Consider the following 9,909-nt stretch of genomic DNA (forward strand, 5'->3'; position numbering starts at 1 on the left):
AAAAATCTAATGAAGCTGTACTTTGTTCCAATGTATTGCGCAGGAGGACATCGAAAAAGCAGGAGTTCTGCAAGATATACGAGGGCGAGTGAAATGAAAGTGAGCCAATGCGAATATATGACAAACGGGGCACTTTATTTAAAAGTAGTTTCCATTAGCGTTTAGACATCTGTCCCCCTGACTAACGGCGCGCGCAATCACAATGCGACTATTATTTTCTGTCAGCCGAGCTCCTTGCCTCCGCCGTTGGTGATGTTACAGCGGCCAAGGTTGTGCACAGAGAAAGTTCTCGGCAGCTAGCAGCGCGAGTTCACTGTATACCGGTGAAGAACAACGATATTGAGTGTATACACTTCCGCGTAAAGAGAGAGAGACAGATGAAAGGGGAAAGGCAGGGAGGTTAACCAGAGGGGAAGATCCGGTTTGCTACCCTACGCTGGGGAAAGAGGGGAAGGGGAGGTAAAGTGATAACAAAGTAGAGATAAAGAAAGAAAGGAGCGTAGACATACAATCACAGACGGTCACTGTCGCCGCATACTGCCACCGCAGAGCACAGTAGCACTTGCAGCACTATAAACATCTGTTCAGGCTGCAGCCGCTTGTCCAATTCTGTCGCCCTCAAAAACCACAACAGAGCCCTCGTCGCCCTCTGCTGTGATGGCCTTGTGATGGCGGCATTTTAAATTAAGTTCATCTGTGAGAGATCTTCGGTCAAAGCTCGCTGTCGTGATTGAGAGTGATCGTCTCCGTAAATTATAGCGAGGACAGTCAAAAAGAAGGTGTTGAAGAGTCTCCTCGTTACCACAGTCATCACACGAGGCGTCGTCGGCCCATCCAATTCGGAAAGCAAAAGACTTGGTGAAAGCCACCCCTAGCCATATTCGACAAAGCAAGGTAGCTTCGCGACGGCAGAGTCCAGCTGGAATGCAAAGGCGTTGAGAGGAGTCAAGATTGCGGAGTCGGTTGTCTTGAAAGCTTCCTGCATTCCACAAGGGGAACGTGATATCAAGGCTGAGCATTCGAAGTTTTCTAGCGGCATCTGTCCTTGATAACGGTATCGGCTCCTCTTCTTCCCCTTGAAAAGCCGACCGAGCAGCGTTATCGCCGTGTTCGTTCCCTATGACTCCGCAGTGACTTGTAAGCCACTAAAATGTCACGTGGTGTCCATTCTCAGTCAAGGTTTGGATTAGTTCTCTAATCTCAAATACCAATTGTTCGTGTGGTCCGCGCAGCAAGGCTGATAGCAAAGATTGCAATGCTGCCTTCGAGTCACTGAATATTGACCATCTTCAAGGTTGTTCTTGGCTGACGAGACGAAGTGCAGCGCGAAGAGCTGCAAGTTCTGCAGCCATCGATGTCGTTGGGTGACATTTCTTGAAACTGATGACACTTTCGCTAGGAAGACCACGGCTCCATGGGAAAACTGGAGAGTTGCCGATCCATCAGTATACATATGTACGTGTTCCGCGTACCTCTCATGCAAAAGGAGCAGAGTTGTGTAAGAGCAGGTGATGACAGCTCAGATTTTTTCCTGATTCCTGGTACGGTGAGGGGCACTGCGGGTCGAGGCGAACGGCATGGAGGAATCGATGGCTTAGTTGCTGGGATGAAGTCTGACGGAAGGCAGGTGTAATACTCCGATATCGTAGTACAAAATGATGCCTTGGGCCTTTCTGACGGTAGTGTTGCCAGGTGGTGGGAACGTGCACGGGCAACGTGCCTAATGTGCACTCGCAACACTTCCACCGCAATGTGTGTTTGTATGGGTTGGTCCCGGGCGATCGCAATAGTCGCCACTGTCGATGTTCATTTTGGCAAACCAAGAGAAACCCTGAGAGCCCGAGCTTAAATAGCCTGTAGAGCACGAAGAATTGTCTGGCAAGTGTTGGTCAGCACAGGCAAACTGTATCCCAAGAAGCCCGGAAAAAGAGCCCTGTATAATTCCAACATTGCATGCACTGACATTCCCCAAGTTTTTTCGCCCAGAAACTTGAAAAGCTGAGAGATCGCTGTCAGACGCTGTTTCAAGTAGGTCACGTGAGGGCTCCATGAGAAATCTCTATCAATGATTTTGCCAAGAAATATGTGAGTCTTCTCATAGGAAATTATCTGGCCATTTATTGAGATGGCGTCGAGTGTCATTGGTTTGCGAGTGAATGCCATCAGTGCACATTTGTCTGACGAGATTTCAAGACCTTGGTTGCGGAGGTATATAGCTGTTATAGTAGCAGCTGTTTGAAGTCTTGCACGTATCTCAGGACGTGTCACACCTGAGGTCCATATACATATGTCGTCTGCGTACATTGATATCTTCATCGCTGCTGACAGATGATCAACGAGACCAATGAGCGTGAGGTTGAATAGGGTATGGCTTAGTACACCACCTTGAGGAACACCTCGGTTGGTGTAGTGTCGTGCGGTTTTACCATCACCAGTACACACAAAGAACTATTTCATAAAAAGGTAATGAGAAATCCATCGGAAAACTCGACCAAGTAGGCCAACCATCTCAAGAGCACCGAGGATAGCTTCGTGAGCTACGTTATCGTATTCCCCCTTGACATCCAAGAACAAAGCTGCAGATAATCTTTTGCGTGACTTTTGATGCTGGACATTCGTAGCGAGACCAACAACACTGTCTACTGAAGAGCGATCTCGACGAAAGCCGGCCATGCAATTTGGCAACATGTAGTGCTCCAGGTACCACTCCAAGCGGGCAAGGATCATCTTTTCCATTATCTTTCCCACAAAGCTGGCCAGCGCTATTGGGCGGTATGAGGTGAGTTCAAGTGGGGACTTGCCTTGCTTCAGGAGAGGTACCAAGCGGCTTGTCTTCCATTCTTCCGGAACCATTCTATCCTGCCAAGATAAGTTGTAGCGATGCAACAGTTCTCTCCGTGCGCCATCACTCAGGTTGTTCAAGGCGCGGTAGGATATTTCATCTGGTCCCACGAATGAAGAACGCCTCCATAGAGCAATAGCCGCTTCTAGTTCCTCCATTATGAAAGGAAGATCCATGCGGCAGTCACGTGAAACCGGGATGTGATTGGGGGCTGGAAAGCCTGGACCGGTTGCTTGGCCAGCGATCCTTGCACAAAAGTTTTCTGCAACATCAGCCTCTAGCCGCCCCTGGAAGAGTGCCAGCGCTTTGAATGGGAAGCGTTGTTCAGGGAGGGAACGTAGACCACGTATGGCTCTCCAGATGTGGGAAAGTGGTTTTCGGGGATCTAGTGACTTCCCAAACGTCGAGATGCCAATCTATCCATGCGACGTTGAAGTTTCTTTTGTAGTCGTCTGGCTATCCTAAGGTGTTCGATGGAGTTTGTGCTCCGGTAACGCCACTCCGCACGACGACGGAGTGCACGAAATCGCTCCAACTCCAACTCCAACTCTCCCGTGTGCTTGCACGAAACCGTTACCATGCGCTGGGCGTGTAGCATTGCAGACTTGATTGTTTCCAGGAATCCAGAGGACAAGCCCTTACGACAAGCTTCGTCCATGGTGGAAGTAAAATTGGTCCAATCAATTAATCGAACTGTGTTCCGTGGGATGAGCCTGGACATCCCTTTGATGACAAGGAACGTGGGAATCGGGTCACTTCCGCGTGTCTCGATATCCGAAAACCATTTAACATATCTTGTGAAACAGCTGGAGACGAAAGCTAGGTCAAGACAGCTGCCATAATTCACGCCTCGTATGAACATTGGGCTGCCTTTCAGTGCCTTTCAGGCAGAACACCGAGTCTTCCAGCTCTACTTTTATTGTGAATGTCTTAGACTCTGCATTGAACTGCTCTTTCCTTCTTAACTGCGATGAAGATGGAGTCTCGCGTGCGTCCGAGGGACTCTGCAGTGCCCGCGGCGGCTGCTTCCAGAAAGCGCAACGGCACCGAGAGTGACACTGACAGCGACGACACCATGCAGTGCTATGTCAGCAGTGAAGATTCTTGTGACGACACCTTCGAGCTGGTGCGGAGTCGTAAAGCAAAGCGAAGGTTTTGCAGCGCATCGTCGAATTCGAGTGAGTCTACCGTGAGATCTTCGCGGAATACCGAGGAGCTCACCATCCTGTTCGCGGCAGTTCTCGCTACTGACAACCTGAGACGCCTCAACAGGCAAGCCGTGTCTTTCATCTAGAGGCACTGGTTCCGAATGAAATCAAAGTCATTAGAGTGAACACCCGTAAGAACGTCCTAGCGATTGACGTAGAACACGCGGCTGCGTTGGATTGTTCGCGCAATGTCACGGAACTTGACGGTATGAAAAGCCGCCCTCATATTCCGCTGGGCAAACAAGTCAGTATTTGCGTAATTTACGATGTTGACGAGACCATTGTCGACTCCCATCTGTCGATCTTAATCAAGCCAGCTACAGAAAACACCATCATCATAAACGCGTTTCGTCTCGGCACGTCACGGTGTGTTCAAATCATATTTAAAGGCGAATCCCTACCATCGCATGTAAAATTGGGCCACTTCCGACACGTAGTTCGCCCCTTCATACCAAAACCGCTGCAGTGCTGGAAGTGCATGAAGTTTGGGCATGTGAGTAGTGTGTGCAAGAACACTGAGCCCCACACCACTAACACGTGTGAGGCCAGTGTGCTGAAGTGCACAAACTGCAGCGGCCCTCACGATGCATCCTCGAAGGAACGCCCTTTAATTCGCAAGAGGTTAGAAAATGGTTAGATGCCACTCGTCTCACCGAGAAGCACCAACATCTACTAGGCGGCGACAATCGCGTCACCGACGTCGATCACGAACCTCCAAAGCCTCTGCAGAGCGCAAGCCACGTACATTACCACCCACTCTTCCGCCTAGGCCAAACGCAGTCAGCTCAAAGGACAAAGGTGCAACGAACAGCCCGGCTGCTGACGCTTGGCCTGCACTTCGGAGGCCAAATGCTCCTACTGAGCGAAATCAGACTTCTACAGCAAGGGACACTTCGACTGTTCCTAATAAACTGACGGACCAAGATCAACAAATTGTTGTCATGATCAGCTCTCTGGTGAGTGCTATTCGTGTTCTTCTGGACAAGCTACAGACACCAACAGCTCGAAGTGCATTGCAAGAGCTGGATGCCATCAATCCGGTTCTAGCGAGCCTTCAGAAGTCCAGTGCTTGATAATTTCTACAGCAGAACCATGGCTCATCATCGTTCCGGGATGATGTCAGAAGTGCCTCCATATTCCAATGGAATGCGAGAGGCCTGAGGTCACGTATTTCGGATTTTCGACACTTCGTGTTTGACTACCACTTTCCTATACTGGTGATCTGTGAACTGAACTTATCAGCGTCCATAAGACTATCAGGATATGAATCTTTTGTTTCAACCACGTGTGTCCGTAGTAGTAAGGTTCTGATTTACATTCGCAAGGAAGGACCTAACGTATTTTTCGCAACCCGTAGCGCCACACGACGGTAACCAATATGTCTGTGTTAGCGTGAAGAAGAAGAGGCTGTCTTTTACTATTATTGGAGTCTACCTTCCTCGAACAAATCAGTTTGACAGCAAAAGACTAGAATATATTATGGCTGCTACTCCCGGTCCTTGGATAATAACAGGGGACTTCAACGCTCACCACCATATATGGGGAAAGTCCAGGATAAATTCGAGCGGCAGGTCACTAATATCCTTTGCATCAGGCCACAACCTGTGTCTTTTAAGTGACGGAAGTCCGACATTTCTGCGAGGAACAACGTACAGCAGCTGCCTTGACTTGACTTTGGTGTCACGTTGCCTGACTTCTAGCGTGCAGTGGTTCACTGATGTTGAAACCCATGGAAGTGATCATATTCCGACCTATGTGAGAATCGATGGACTAGACGCCGCATTACCGGATGTATCTCGCCAAATCGACTGGTCAGTCTTTCAAGATCGAGTAGAAGACACCTGCAAGAAACATATCGCACACAGATTAGAAGACATAATCGCATACGCAATGCTAGATTGCACGCGTTGCTTCACACATTCGTCAAAGCGTACAGAGAATGATATTGAATTGGAAAGGCTTCGTATAATACGTCGCCGTGCTGAAAGGACGTACAGGCGCACAAAGTCAATTCATGACCTCAGAGAAGCTCGGCGCATGCAAAAGAAGATAAAACGCCGAATGGATAAGCTAGCAGATCAAAGATGGAAATGCTTTTGCGAGTCACTAGACCCCCGCAAGCCATTGTCCCGTGTGTGGCGTACCCTACTTGGTCTTTGCTCGAGACCCCAGCAACGACACCCTTTTAACGCCCTTTCTCTCTGTCAAAACCGCTGTGAGATAGACGTTGCAGAGGAATTTTGCGCGAAAGTCGCCGGCGGCACAGTTTTACTCCTTGACATGGATTTAAGCGACATCCTCGGTCCACGAGATACAAGTATGGAGGCTCCATTCCTATGGAAGAGTTAGAAGCTGCTATGGCGCTCTGTAGGTGTTCGTCTTCACCAGGGCCCGATGGCATAACATATACTGCTTTGCGCCACCTAGGCCGAGAAGCACGAAGAGAATTCCTCAGCCTTTTTAATAGTTCATGGCAAGATGGTGTCGTCCCACAGGAATGGAAACGCAGCCGCCTGGTACCGCTACTAAAAGCAGGAAAGTTGCTGCTCGAACTGGCATCGTATCGGCCTCTAGCACTTGTCAGATGCCTCGGGAAGCTCATGGAACGCATTATCCTCTTGCGTCTCGAATGGTACCTAGAACACCACAATATTTACCCTGATTCTATGGCGGGATTTCAACGAGGCCGTTCATCGATTGACAGTGTCATCGATCTAGTGTCATCTGTAGAACAGCAAAAATCTTGGAAATGATTATCAGTAGCGCTCTTTCTGTACGTGAAAGGCGCTTACGACAACGTTTCCCATCAACCCATTCTAGACGCACTTTTGACAATTGAACTATGAGGGCGAGTATATCGATGGACAAGAAACTACTTGACACAAAGGTCCTTGTTTGTACGTACGGAACGTGGTCCGACTACCGACAACTACATATGCCGAGGAGTTCCCCAAGGTGGTGTTCTAAGCACTATTCTTTTCAACCTCGTGCTTCTTGGGCTGGCCGAATCCCCACCGGAAACAGTGAGTGTCTCAATCTACGCCGACGATATCTGCATCCGTTCATCAGCGGTCACTCGCCAGCAGGTTCACGCAAGGCTACAGAAAGCAGCAACACAGGCATCTCATTATCTTCACACACAAGGCCTTACCATCTCAACAGAAAAATGTGCGTTAGTCGCTTTTACACGAAAAGCGATGTCTCGTTATCCAGTATGCATCAATGGCCGGCCTATCTACTCCAAGAGAAATCATCGGTTTTTGGTTGTCATTGTGGACCGGGACCTCTCTTGGAGCCCTCACGTTGCCCACTTGAAGAAGAAGCTCACTTCTATTGTTCATGTCTTCAAGTTCATCACCGGGAAAATATGGGGATCGTCAGTGGGCTCCATGCTACAGTTATATTAAGCACTTTTTATCGGATTGCTACGTCATAGTTCTACCGTGCTTGTTAAAACATGCAAGTCAAATCTTCGAGAACTTCAGAGCGTGCAAGCACAGGCACTACGTGTTTGCCTAGGCCTCCCGCGGAGCGCCTCAACAGCAGGAACCATTATAATGGCTCAAGATCACCCGATCACGACTTACATTAACACCGACAAGCTTAGGGGCCTTGTTCGTCATGTTTCACGCATGCAGTCAAGCTCTCTTGCCTGCCTGCCAGAACGACCACCATAGGCGTCCTTCTCCAACGAGGTCAGCATCGATTGTGCCTGTCTACCATCGGTCTTCACACCCTCAGCACGTTCAACCTCAGCTTTGTGGTGTTTAAAACAGCCTCAAGTGCGTCTTGCGGTTCCAGGGATAAGCAAGAAGACCGACCCACCTACCTTGTCCCTGAAGCAAGCAGCTCTGGATTGTTTGCATACTTTCTACTTTGACCGAATCCACATATATACGGATGGCTCTTCCACTCAGACCCGCTCCACCGGTGCAGTGATTATACCATCACGATCAATTAGCATCCGATACAAGATTTCTTGCTTGACAACATCGACCGGGTCGGAGCTTGTTGCCCTCCGAGGTGCCGTTGATTACATTAACAACCAACCCGCTAATCGGGGGGCAATATTCTGCGATTTGAAGGCGGCCTTACAATGTCTTCTGTCATCTCTTCGTCGCGGGTCCTGTGAACAGCGAGTGTCGAAGATATGAGAAATGCACCATCGTATGATAGCGAAAGGACACGAGGTCCTGTTTCAGTGGCTGCCTGGTCATTGCGGTATCTCCGGCAACGACCTCGCTGACGAAGCTGCTAGGAAAGCACACGAAGGAGCAACCTTTGTTTCTGTACCTTCATCGCGGACCGACGCAGCCCAACACCTAAGCAAGCTAGCACACCGTATGACATTAGAGAAGTGGCACAAACCTGAATTCACCCATGATCGTCTGCATTCCCTCGACTCCTCTATGCAATTGTGGCTGTTACCAGAGCTTCCGCCAAATGAGGAAACAATGCTGTGCCGCTTACTATTGGGCGTCGCATTCACCAATGCATATACGTTTTTGGTTCGAATGGCTGATAGCGCCGACTGCAATGCCTGCCGTGTCGAGGAAACTATAGAACATCTACTGTGCTACTGCCCATCGAAAGACATGACCTCGAAAACGAAAGACATGACCTCTGTACAGCTCTCAATCAGCTAGATCGAACACCGTTCACCTTAAACAAGATCTTGGAACCATGGCCTCGCATATCGCAGCTACAAGAGGCCACAAAAGCGCTGCTGAGATATTTGGAAGATACTGGATTGAGTCAGCGTCTGTGATCCGGACTGAGTGACCGAACAATATTCCCAGTAGACTTTCTTTTCTTGTCTTAATCTTTCCGTCCCCTTTTTCCTTTCCCCGGTGTAGGGTATCCAACCGGGCTCAGTCCTGGTTAATCTCCCTATCTTTCCTCTATCATTTGCTTTCTCCGTCATTCAGAAGTGAAAGGCCGTGGTTGCAGGCGAAGACTGCAAGTCTTTGCCCTCTTGCATTTGTCCTTGTGCTTCCCCATGCTATATGGTGCGCATTAAAATCTCCGATGATGACATATGGAGCAGGGCACACAGACAAGATGTTCGTTAATTGTTTTGGATCAAAAATACTTGAAGGCGATATATAAACGCCTAAAAGTGTAAATATGAGTTTGCCCTTTCTAATTGTTAGGTAAACGTATTGATTCTTGTCATGAGGCAGAATCGGCTGGCGAACATATGTCAGGTCTCGGCGAATAAAAACGATGACTTTGCTGCACGCATCAGTTGTTGCGGATATAACAGCTTCGTATCCCGATAATCTGACTGGTTTTGACACATTAGGCTCACATATGACAATGATTGGGAACAAATTAGTATATATATACTGATGAAGGTCTGAAAGGCGTAATTTTAGTGCTCTTGCGTTCTAATGGATTTGACGCTGCCTTGACTTCTTCTCGAAACGACGAGCGATGGTTGGCCATGTCTGTATTCGAGGGACTCAAGCATTGGGCTTAGGGCGTCCAGTACTTTCAGTGCACTTCGAGCAGACGTAGTTCCAAGGTTCGACAGAATCACTCGAATGACATCTATGAAGGGACGCAGCATTGAAATGACTTGACGATGTGCGTTGGGCGTGTCATCAGCGGCAGCAGTAGGCTCCCGAGAGGGCTTGACAATCTGTGGTTCTGTGGGAGGTTGCTGGCTTGGAAACGCAGGCCATTCTTCCTGAGAAAGATTACTTTCAGCCGATTTTCTTGTGCTGTTCAGCCCCCTTTTGGCCTGATTGGAGAATGTGGATGCTACAATTGAAGGGCCCCTCTACTTTCGTGTGTCTGCCTTTTTTAAGGAGGTTCGGTGACGCCGACGCCGGATCGCTGCAGCAGTCTCCCTGT

The sequence above is a fragment of the Dermacentor variabilis genome, chromosome 4 (assembly GCF_050947875.1).
Source record: "Dermacentor variabilis isolate Ectoservices chromosome 4, ASM5094787v1, whole genome shotgun sequence".
Lineage (NCBI taxonomy): Eukaryota > Metazoa > Arthropoda > Arachnida > Ixodida > Ixodidae > Dermacentor > Dermacentor variabilis.